This window comes from Trichechus manatus, unplaced genomic scaffold (assembly GCF_000243295.1).
Source record: "Trichechus manatus latirostris isolate Lorelei unplaced genomic scaffold, TriManLat1.0 scaffold00014, whole genome shotgun sequence".
NCBI lineage: Eukaryota > Metazoa > Chordata > Mammalia > Sirenia > Trichechidae > Trichechus > Trichechus manatus.
In genome coordinates, this window is record NW_004443950.1 from 8,572,924 (window position 1) to 8,585,764 (window position 12,841).

Consider the following 12,841-nt stretch of genomic DNA (forward strand, 5'->3'; position numbering starts at 1 on the left):
AGTGTCACCTGGTGATATGAGCTGCTTGGTATAAAGTTATTGTTCACATAGTTAAGGCCAAATGTCTCTGCATATTGGATTAGTGGTTAGGAAAAAATTGCTGTAGTTGCCTTTATTCTACATAGGCAGAGGAAAATGCCTCTATGTACTAAGAGCAGAGGTTATTCAAAGCTCTTCCAGTCTCAAGCATCCAAGACAAACATTCTTTCAAGAACAAGCAAGAAAATAGTATTAGGTAATGTTCACCATTTTAGAGTTCCTGGGTGGTGCCAACGATTCATATACTTGGCTGCTAACCAAAAGGTTGGAGGTTCAAGTTCACCCCGAGGCATCTTGGAAGAAAGGCCTCACGATCTACTTCCAAAAAATCAGCCATTAAAAACTCTACGGAGCACAGCTCTACTCCGACACACTTGGGGTCGCCATGAGTTGGAATCAACTGGATGGCATTGGGTTATCGGTTTTTACCATTTACCAATGAGAAAGCAAACTCAGAATAGTTAGGTGTCTCTCCCAAGGTAACAGAACTAGTAAGGAGAGATCAAGAATTAAAACACAGATGCGTCCGATCCTAGAGAACAGGCTCTTTTCTCTGTCGTTTTGTATGTGACTAGGCAAAAACACACGAGCTAACTTGCAAATGAATTGCAGCTATTACTGTAAGCAACTATAAAAAAAATTTTTTATCTGTCTCCTCCTGTGAAAATTATTCTTTCCTAGGGTAAGCAATGTAATACTCATATAATTAATAGAGGAAAAAGGCTAGCTTTTAGCACAATTTCTGTCAGAGCATCTTGGTTGATAGCCTTCCTTCCCTTCAAGGTTGACTAGAACAAAATTTGATGAGAAAAATGGTTCAATCCATAGTTTACCATTTGAATGAATAAGCTTGAGAAATTAGAAGCTCAAAAACCATTATAAGCTACTCCACCTTTTAAAGAGGAAGTAATACTGACACTTTGAGTGAGGGAAATTTTTACCCTACAAGTGCGCTATTAAGTTTGTGGACAGGAAATAAGGTACTTTCTGAAGCAGCTATTAAAATCTTCTGAGGAAGCATCACTGCCCTTTGTGATATTTAAGGTTTGTGAAGCACTTTCAAGGAGCCCTGGTAGCGCAGTGGTTAAGCACTTGACTGCTAACTGGAAGGTCAGTGGTTCAAACCTACAGCCGCTCCAAAGGAGGAAGATGTGGCAGTCTGCTTCCGTAAAGATTTACAGCCTTGGAAACCCTGTGGGGCAGTTCTACTCTGTCCTCTGGGGTCGCTATGAGTCAGAATTGACTTGATGGCAATGGTTTTTTTGTTTGTTTGTTTGTTTTGTTTTTCCTTTCTTTTTTAAAGCACTTTTGTCTTCTGGGATTAAAGATGCTGTCTTAGATATCTAGCTCTGCCATAACAACAACAACAAAAAAAACCTACAAGTGAGTGATTCTGAAGAACAGAAATTTATTTTCTCACAGTTCTGGGGGCTAAAATTCCAAATCCAAGTCCCAGTCATGTCCATTCCTTCTATGGGCCTCTCTTTTAGTTTCTGGAGTCTGCTAGCAATTCTGGACATTGCTTGGCTTGTGGGTGAGTTCACCTCACATGGTATCTCTCTTCCCCCTGCCTGTGTCTCTGGGTCTATTCTGCTATTTCTCTCAGACACCCTGAGAAGGGATTAGGCTTAGTGCCTACCCTACTCTGCTAAAAAAGAAAATTCATTCAAAAACTAGTTGCCATCAAGTTGATTCTGACTCCTGGTGACCCCATGTGTGTCAGAGCAGAACTGTGCTCCGCAGGGTTTTCAATAGCTGAATTTTCAGAAGTCTCCCAGCCCTTTTTCTGAGGTGCCTCCGGGTGTGTGCCAGTTTTTCAGTTAGCAGCGGATGTCGTTAACACATTGCGCCACCCAGGGGCTCCTATTTCCAAACAGGGTCATGTTTACAGGCACAGGGGTTAGGACTTTCACATACCTTTTGGGGGGGACACAATTCAATCCATAATAGACACTAACGCTATTTAGTCGTTTGTCTTCATATTGACATTAATGACTATTATTCAATCCCTCATAAAAAATAAGGACAATGCCTAGTATTCCTATGTTGATTTTGTTTCCTTAACAATGCATCTGTTAGCAAAAAATAAGGACATTCTCCCTGACTTAAAAAATTTTAACAGAGCTACAAAAGAGGTGGTTAGTGAATGACAGATTGTAGGATAAAGCATCATAATCAGTGAAAATGTATTACTGAGGAAAAGTAAGTTCCCTCAGTTGCTGGTGACTGCTCTAACCTTCTGAGTAAATAACAGCATGCAAATGGTTGCTCTAGAGTTTGACAAGGCTGTCACTTTCCCTTATTGGACACAGTGCTTTATCACAGTGGAGTCAAAAGAAAGGAGGAAATGAGGTGGAAAATATTATTATAGGATTTTTAGGGTACTTTGATAGAAACTAGAGACAGCTGTTAAAACTACCATATTTAAGAGTAAATGTGTGTAATGAACCGTAAAGTGAAATATGGAAGGCAGGGAAATATTTCTGGCGATACTTATGGTCTAACATAAATTTTACTTATGGATAATGATATTAAAGAGTAGGCTGAGGCTATACTGGGACATGGATCAGGCAGTCAGCACCACACCTTATTTACACAACGGTGCTGGGGTGGTACTTTCTGTAGAGCCGCAGGGATGTCTTACATCATGTAATAGTAGCTATTTAGCTCTTTCCTTCCTTCTCACCTACTTTCCTTCCCTCTCTCCCTTGCTCTCACTGTCTGTCTTTCTCTCTCCCTCTTTCTCTCTTTGCATTGGCTGCCAGGAAGCACAGAGTGTAATATATTGTGTAAATAGCTCAACTCTGCCTTCCAGCATAATTATTACTTAATTTTGTTGATGGTATCTGTCTATTTTTCTCTGTGTATCTGCATACCATTTACAGGGGTATGCAAGTGATTTTATTGTAAGTAGTTTTAAGTACCCTTTAGACAAGCAGATTATTAATTCTAAACAAACTTGAAACAGATAGCAAACCAAAAAAAAACTTGTTCCTGTCAAGTCAGTTCCAACTCATAGCACTCATAGCAACACCATGTTACAGAGTAGAACTGCTCTATAGAGTTTTCTTGGCTGTGATCTTTACAGAAGTAGTTCACCGGGCCTTTCTTCCCTGATGCTGGTAAGTGGGTTTGAACCGTGAGAAAATAAAATAAAATAAATAAACCACCAATCTTGAGGTTAGTAGTCGAGTGAAAACCATTTGTACCCCCCAGGCAAAAATTAAGTTTCTAATTAATTGCAAAGCAAATTCAATGAACACAACAGGATGGCGATCTGATTCTTCTCCTTTTGCTTCTGTTATTCTCTCCACTGACTTTAACATAGAAAGAGGGTGGTACCCACCATAAAAACTTGTTACACTGTGTTGGAAATCATTGCTAACAATGTTTTTAGGTGAATACATGAGTAACAACATGAGTTATATTGATTATCTGTTAAAGCTTTGTTATTATTTTTCTGGCATTGTCAAGGGAAAATAGAAACTTTTATTTAACACAGAAATAAGCCCACCATTTGGCTAGGTGTTTATCTCCCTAGACAACATACTGAGGGTGGTGTGGAATAAATCTTTAATAACTCAAAGACAAACCCACTGAATTGGAAATATTTATTGTGGTTTATAAAATATTCTGTTTTGATGTGAGTTTTACTCTAGGAGGTTGATGCTGGTGTTTATTTCTATTTAATTATTTTTCTTCTGAGTAGTGTTAACTCTATTTTGTTTGAAATATTTGTTGGGAGAGTGTAGCAGAAGAAGATAAGTATATTACTAAAGTGTTTGCCAAAGTGTTTGTTTTCGTAACACCCCCTTGTTCAATCTCAGTTCTGAAGTTTTAAGATTTTAAGGTTTTAAGACCAACTGTGTCCTTCTGATTAAATAAACACCTCAAAACATCACCCCCCCCCACCTCTTATGATGAGAATTCATCCACCTCACTATTTTGATCAGCACCCTGCAGGTAATTCTTTTGTCTTACATGGAAGAGGGAAAGAACATAGGAAAACTGGGGGGTCAAAAAGGGTATGAGATGATTGATAGGAAGAAATAAAAGTGAGAGCACACCCATTCTTAAGCAAGAAGAGATGCTTTTTTTTTTTTGTGATTGCCAAGTAGATGCTTTAGTAAACTTGATACATTTACTATATATAAGAATTCTGTGAAAAATGGGGTATCAAATTATTTGGGTCTAGAAGAGATCCTTTTATAAGCAGGTGAGACTACCTAGGAAATCACTGCAAACCCATCACAGTCGAGTTGATTCTGACTCACAGCGACCCTGTAGGACAGAACTGCCCCAGAGGGTTTCCAAGGCTATAATCTTTATGGGAGGAGCCTTGGTGGCACAGTGGTTAAAGTGCTTGGCTGCTAACCAAACAGTCGGCGGCTGGAACCCATCAGCCGCTCCGGGGAGAAACATGAGGCAGTCTACTTTTGGAAAGATGTACAGCCTTGGAAAGCCTGTGGGGCAGTCCTACTCTGCCCTACAGGGCATCTGTGAGTCGGAATCGACTCACTGGCAGTGAGCTTCTCAGGTGAACTTTATGAAAACAGATTGCCAGATCTTTTCTCCTGTGGAGTGCTGAGAGTGTTCGAACCGCCGAACTTTAAGGTAGCAGCCGAGCACTCAGCTAACATGACACCACTTAGGGTTCCTTGCAGTGGTTCTAAAGAGTAAGAAAAGGCGGTTAGAAATAAGATCCCATCTGCTGTCATCAAAGACTGAACTTCTTGGCCAAGAAGTTAGCAAATCTTTCTTTCTGCAGAGAATACTGAGGGCAGGGCAACACATAACACCTCCAGTTTGAGCGCGGAATAAAACCTGGCCCAACCATTTTTTAATTCTTAGTGGTTAGGATGAGAAAAATCTAAAAAAAAAAAAAAGCATTTCGAAATTGGAAGCGTGTATCTGTCTTGCAGAGGCTCGAATGCTCCTTTGGGGTGGGCTGTCACTTGTTCTTGGAAAACAATTTGAATTGCCCTTTAAGACGTACAGATGTGAAGGCAGCCAGCCCCCGTGAGGGCAGCCCTTTGTTCTATCAAGCTCATTTGTCTTCTGTTACCACTGCTACCAACAAGATTTTTTTTTTTTGTCTACATAAACATCATGGAAGAGTGCATTTTGTTTATTTTCTCCTTGTTTTTGTTTATGCTAAGCATACAAGCATTTATCAACAAACCATTTGCTAGCAAGCATAAAAGTAAAAATGCGTATGACCTATTCTTCTTGTTGTTAGGTACCTTCGAGTCAGTTCTGACTCATTCTTTGTACAACACAGAACAAAACACTGCCCGGTCCTGCAATCTTTGCTATGATTGAGCCCATCATTGCAGCCACTGCGTCAATCCATCTCACTGAGGGTCTTCCTCTCCCTCGCTGACCCTCTACTTTACCAAGCATGACACCCTTCTCCAAGAATGGTCCTTTCTGATAATATGTCCAAAGTACACCATCCTTTGCTTCTAAGGAGCATTCTGGCTGCACTTCTTCCAAGACAGACCTGTTCATTCTTCTGGCAGTCCACAGTATATCCAATACTCTTTGCCAACACCGTAACTCAAAGGCATCAATTCTTCTTCGATCTTCCTTACTCACTGTCCAGCTTTCGCATGCATATTATGACTGAAAATTTACGCACACGTTAGCCTTCAAAGTGACGTCTTTGGTTTTTAACACTGAACTATTCTTAGGGTGACTATATAACTTATCATTCAAACCCAGATATCTGTTAGAGGAAAACAACATTATTAACGATTCTAGCGGGGCCGTGGTCATAAGCTGGGACTGCCCTGGGTGTTTAATCACTCGAAATTTGGTTCTTTGAATCCACGTTTTCTTTTCTGATGCTCTGATCATCATTAACTTGAGGAGAAGGTTTAAGAAAAGCAATGCCTAGATTCCAGAGGCAGGATTTTGTCACCCTTTTGGCTGACAAAATCCAAGATGTATGAACTGAACCCTGGATTGGTTAGGGGATTTAGCCCCAGGCATCATCCCTAAGGTCTTGTTAGAGTTGTATAACTTGTTCACTGAAGGGTGGGGTATCTCTAAACCAGTGCTTTTAAAATTAATGTGCATATGAAATTGCTTAGGGATTTTGTTAAAATACAGATTCTGATTCAGTGATCTTGAGGTAGGCAGGGCCTGAGATTCTGCATTTCTGACAACCTACCAGGTTGTTTTGATGCAGCTGGTCTACAGATCCCACTTTGAGTATAAAATCTCTTCAAATCCATAAATTTTGATTACCTCAAATTTCACTAGTAAGAGCTCATTTCATCACACTACTTACTGAGATCTTACTAGATTCTCCAGTGCAGCTCCATTAGTGATACACGGTGAACTAAGTAACCAAGCCTTGTCTGTTGGTGATAGGAACAGCAGGTGGCTTTTGTCAACCATGTCTGCAATAAGCCCTTGAATGAATACTTTTTAGTACATGCCTTGTCCATGGACTGTTTTAAATCTTACTTTTTTCCTGAAAGCTTTTTGAGTTTGTTCCTGGTTCCTCAACCCCTTGTTCCATGTCAGTTGTGAGGTTGTAAATCCAACGGTGTCCTCCGTATTCAGTAAACACCTCAAGAACACCCACCCTGCCTCTTATGACAAGAATTCTTCCTCCTCACTGTTTTGGTCTGCACCCTGCAAGTAGTCACTGTTGTCTTACGTGAGAAGAGGCGAAGAATACAGGGAAATCGGGAGTGGTAAACAAAGAGACCATTGATCAGTGCCGGTGGAGGAGCTGTTGATTATTTGCCTCCCTGCTGAAGTTCATACCAGCTACGAAGATATGTGTTTCTGACCCTATTCCATGTGGTCATGCCTCTACCCACCCTTTCTCTTGTAGGCTCTAAATTAACCTTAGAATCTATTCAAGTAGTCTTTTAATTTGAATACTCTGAAGAATAATCTTGAAAGCATATACATAACTTTCGTGTCTACATATGACCTTTTAAGCAAAAGAGTATTGGAAAAATGAATTAATGTTTAAAAAGCCATCTTCATATGCCCCCCCCCCCCACATGCACAGCCAGTTAATACATCTTAAAGCTCTTCGGTCAACAAAAGGGAGTATCCCAATATTAGAAAAAGTCATTATGTCTGACATTATGTACCCCATCCACTCCTGCCCACATACAGACACCTAATACACTTTGATATATATCCACGCCCTTCTCAGGAAAGCACAATACACACAAGCTCACACTCAAACCCCTATATTCAATACATAGAGTCGGTAGCAGGAAATATATTAATTTTCTAATCAGCAAATATTTAGTCATAAAAAAAGAACTAAGATATTTTTATTCCAGATCATTCAAAATAAACAGTGTTGTGATAAAATGAGACATGAAACAATCAGAGCAAATTATTTTAAATATTCATTAATATACCTGCTTCATTCCAGTTCTAGTTCATTGCCAGAACTGCAATAGATTATCAATAAAGTCTGCCCACGAAACATCGTTACCTAGTTATCATCAGAATGCTGAAGACTCTCCCTAATGTGCAGTGTTTTGTACACTTTAAACAATGTATAATGTTTTTGTTAACTTAAGCACATCCATAAGGTCTTCTGATGATTAAAAAATCTATTTTCCATTCATTCTGCTTTCTGGTCATGTTGCTTACCTGGAAGAGCCATCCATGAGTGAGAGCTTATATATACTCCCGTTGTGTATAAGTTTTTACGTTTAAGCATGCTCTTGGTAAATCTTTGCAAAAGTCATCCAAATAAAAACGAAAAAGAGCTCATATCAATGCCTCACTACTGATCAAATCTGCAACTGCTAAATACAATCATTTCTCAAATACTAATAATATACTTAAAAGACCAAATTAAGTAAATAGAATTCAGTCATTCATTTTGTAATAAGCAACTGCATAATAACTGACCTGTTATTTCTTTATAAAAGTTTCCCCTGCATTTCCTACTTAAATTAATGGAATAAGTAAAGAAAGGAGAAAGGGGCTAACATTCATTGTAGGCCAATTTATGTGTATATCTTGGGTGGCATAAATGGTTAAGTGTTTGGCTACTAACCTAAAGGTTAGTGGTTTGAATCCACCCAGGTGTGCCTTGGAAGAAAGGCCTGGCATCTATTTCTGAAAGAACACAGCCGTTGAAAACTCTATGGAGCAGTTTTACTCTGAAACATGGGGTTCCTGTGAATCAGAATCGATTTGACGGCAGCTGGTTTATTCATAAATAGTAAACAAAAACTCTTGCAATAATATATTTTGTGTATTATAAAACTTACGCAGAAAAGTTTTTAAAAAATTAAAAAATAAAAACATTTATAAAAATAAATTCTATTATTTGCTTTACCAAACCAAATAAATCATATTGGTTACTTTTCTTTGGCTTCCAAGAAAATATCTGATCTCTGAACCCTAGCTTTCAAGGTCTTATACGAAATATGTGACACCAGGATATTGCCCTAACCCTCCCTCCTAACCATCCTTTGTCACTTAAAGCAAACATGCTTTCCTTTGTCTGAGTCTGACCTGGGTAGAGGGATAAGGGAACAGTTCGTACTTCCTGTGTGACTTCGAGTATATATAATACTTAAATAATAAGACATTGGGCAAAGATTTCTTAGAACTCTTCCAACTATTAAAAATGGTTTTCATGGTTTGATCACACAGCTAGGACCTGAAAAGATATGTGTTGTAAATAAAGAGTACATTTGTGTTTTCTCTCTCCTGCAAACAACTCAGAGTAATTCTTATATCCAGTGGCACCTACACAAGTTAATACAATTTTTAAGAAGGTAGGAAATGCCCTGACTGAGCATCTTTGGAAAAGCAGTTTCCTTAAACTTTTCTGCCAGATGAAAAATGTGACTAATGGAACATCAGAATATTTCAAGTGAATATCTTATTTGACAGTCCTTAAAATTAAATAAAACAATAATGCATATGCATTAGCTTTCTATAAGTGTTATGAAAATCAGGTAAAATTTTACCCATACATGCTTTAAGTACTTTTATTTTCTACAAAAAGGAACTCTGGTCTGAAAACAGAAGAAACTTTAAGGACAAGGTACTTCAAAAAACGATTTTCCTTTGTGGTGAGTTCCAACAAAGAACACATTTTACGTTAATTGGTTGTCTCAGTCCAGACCATCTGCCTCTCCCATGTAATGAATGCTGACAGTCTTGTTGGTGTGTACTCAATAGCTCAAATTGGGTCTGAAATAAATCCTGTTCTAAGTCTTGTTATAGTATCAGCTTGTGAGTTGTGAAACTAATATTAAGTTTCCTGCTATCAGGACCCCATCCCCACCCTGATGAAAAATTTAAGTTCAGTGCCATAAGGCTTACAGCATGGGCTTCACATAGATAGATGTGTTTTGTATTTGCATAGTTGTATTATACATTGTCCTCTCATTATGTAACACACTTATATGCATGTGATATTACATAAAATGACTGTTGAACATTTTATATATGGTGTTAAAATTTGCACCAGGCATCATTGGTTTCCAAAAACCTTACCAGATATGTCGGCAATCAACACTAGCTCCATTTTGCAGATGAATAAACTAAGGTGCAGAGGCACTGAATGCTTTGGCTCTTAACTATTGTTCCTGCTTCCTATTGTGACATTCTTCCCTTTCATTCTGTTGGTGTCAGCATGATCATTTCATATGGGCCAAACGCCTTCCCACATTGGGACCGTTGTAACGTATGAAAGAAGGAAGGGGGAAAGGACATTCCTGCAAGCTCCCACAGGGCATTTGACTTTCCTCTTCAATGCCTCAACACGGAAAGTCTTTCCTGTTCCCTGTGCTCTTATAGGTTCTTATATTTTTCTTCTAAAATTTATATCATAATTATAATTAAAATGATACATACCCAAGTAGGTTTCCTCAAAAGAGAATAAACTCCAGGAGAACAGAAATTGTGCCTCTCTAGTTGGCCTAATTCAGCAATGATATCCATTTCCCGATATGGATGGAGCACTGCGCTGGCAGTAAAATCATGTAATCACAGACTCAGAAAGATGAGTCTTTCTGTCACTTAGCAGTCCTTTCTATGCTACAAGTAAATGGAAAGGGTGAAAGCAACTAACTTCAACCAATATCACTGCCTTTGGATTTAGAAAAGTCTGGGACTGATTAGTAGCTCACCTATACTCTAGGAGGTAACATTGGACAAGTAACTCTGTGGCTGTATGTCATCATGTGTGATAAATATCATCATATATTAGAAACATCCTTTTAAATGCTTTAAAATTTCTTCAAGTCTTTGAAAATGGTTAGGGATACATGCTTTTATTGTATAATCATTTGATAGATAATAATTTCTCCCCTTTCTTATACACACACGCACACATCCACAAAACAGGACAGCTGATCATAAAGTGGAGTCTAGACTGGGGATGGCAATCACTGATATGGCTGGAATCCCAACATGCCTTTTTTGAAGACATCTCAAAAAACTAGTGGCTATTGTAGTCCGTGGGTAATAAATAACTACAAAGAAAAAAATATATATGTGTTACTTGTACACGATTCCAAAAGAACAGGAAAAATTCTACCCAACATTCTGAAGTCTAAAGCTGAGGACCAAAGAGGCTAAGTTTGGAGAGCTACCCATGGTCTGGCCAAGCTACCGCTTTCCAGGGGTTATGTAGGAGTTCTAGATCCTTCACTGCCAACATCACCGCTATCATCCTGTTAATAGCAAGTAGGACCAGTAGAGGGGATGTTGGCCTTTGGGAGAGGACAGTGATTGTGAAGAGAGACAGGCTATACCTCCACCATGTACCAAATGCTGAATTCCATTCTATGATCTAATGGGGAACAAAGTAGACATGGGCCCTATCATCATAAAGTTTAAAGTTTCATGGGGTAAGAACAATAAATTGCATATGATTTAACCAATGCCTATGAGAAATACTGTCAAGTACATGATATGGGAACCTGACCTAGTTTGGAGACTCAGGGTGCTTAAGAAGCAAGTATGATAAATAGGGATTATCTAGGTGAAAAGTGTAGAGAGAGAAAGGGCATTCTAGATTGAGGGAACAGTATATTCAAAGGTTCTGAGGCTGAAGAAACACAGCACAAAAACATGGAAAGCCCTGTACATGTTCCATTCACTTTACATCTATTATCGCATTTAATCCTCCTATTCACCCTACAAAGTAGAACAACTTCTATTCCTCAGTGTCAAAAAAGGAGACAGATGCATAGTGAGACTGTGTAACTTGCCCAAGGTCATGCAGTTACTGAGATCACAGTTGAACTCAAATCTGATAATATGTCTGATTGAAATTAGAGCTCAAATGCTAGTGAAATACTGAGTTTATTAACAGTGAAACAATCACGGGAAGCTTCCTGGGGCAGTTTGACCTACAAATTTTTCTGATGACTAGGGAAAATTTAAGCGCAGGGATAAATCAAATTATTCTGCATCTAGAAGGACCAAATTAACTCTCAAGGAGCTTTTGTTCATTATTCATTTGCACAACTCAAATTAAGTGATAATATTAGAAATCAGCCAACATCCTACACTTTCCTTGCAAGCAAAGACTGGCTTTGAAATTATTTTAAAAGGCTGACAGATGCTTCAAGATGACTCAACCTGTTTTAAGTAGAGAAAACCAGGCACCATATTCCATTTGTTTCACTTCTACAGTTAATGTTCACTCTAAAATCAACTACAAAATATCTACCTCTGAATTTAGAGCTAGTTATTCCAAAATGCCACACAGGCACATGTGCTTTATATCAAGGAGTTTTTTCTTTTACACAAAAAGAAAGGAGATGGAGTGGACTAGATTCATAGTGACAATTTTCATGTGTTTTCTGATGGTTGACAACTTGTCAGAAGATGTGATATCACAGGGAAAAGTTGCAGACATCATGGCCATATGAGTTGTCTAAGGGCTTAAAAACATAAAGGCAGAAAAACATTTACCTTTCAAAATCATAGAACAACGGCTTTCCCAGATATCCAGAGGAGACAAGTGACTTTGAATCTTGTTGGATTGACAACTCCTTTGCAATAATCTATGATGAGTTATTGTGTGTCTCTTTAAAGCCTCGAGAATATTTGCAAGACTTCAGGAATAAGAAACTAAATATGACATAGATTGTTTTCTGGGCTGCTACAAACAAATATTTCATCCTTTGTTCTCCCTTACAGTCGTGCCCAATCACGTGTCAGATAGGGTTCCAACCTGGGAAAGCCATGCTTCAAGCCTCGTTCCATTATTAGGTACTATAGCCCCCTGCTACCCCGCACCCTAGTGCCCAGTGGAGCCCTGGTGGCAGTCATTAAGAGCTCGGCTGCTAACCAAAAGGTTGGCAGTTCAAATCCACCAGCCGTTCCTTGGAAAACCCTATAGGGCAGTTCTACTTTGTCCTATAGAGTCGCTATGAGTCGGAATTGATTGGACGGCAACGGGGTTTTTTGTTTTTTTTTTTAGCCCCTAGCAGAGGACCGTTACAGTACACTACACATTGATTTGTTCGTGCGACTCTCTCACCCTGCTGACTCTTATGGAAATGCAGTTCTAAATATATGTTATAAAACATTTGAGTAGACATTTCCAAAAGCCATGGTCCTCACTTTCCAAAGCCCCAGAGACAGGATGTCAACCATGATGGTTAAAATTCCATTTAAAGGATAAATCCTCATTGGAGTTTTAAAATACTCTTAATTCAGAGTGTCACACATGCTAGGGGAATTTTTAAAACTCCTCCAGCATACAAGTAACACAGTTTTACCTTTTCTGACTTTTATGTTTAACAAGTTTAGCTATCTCTTTCTTCCTGTGTGAAAT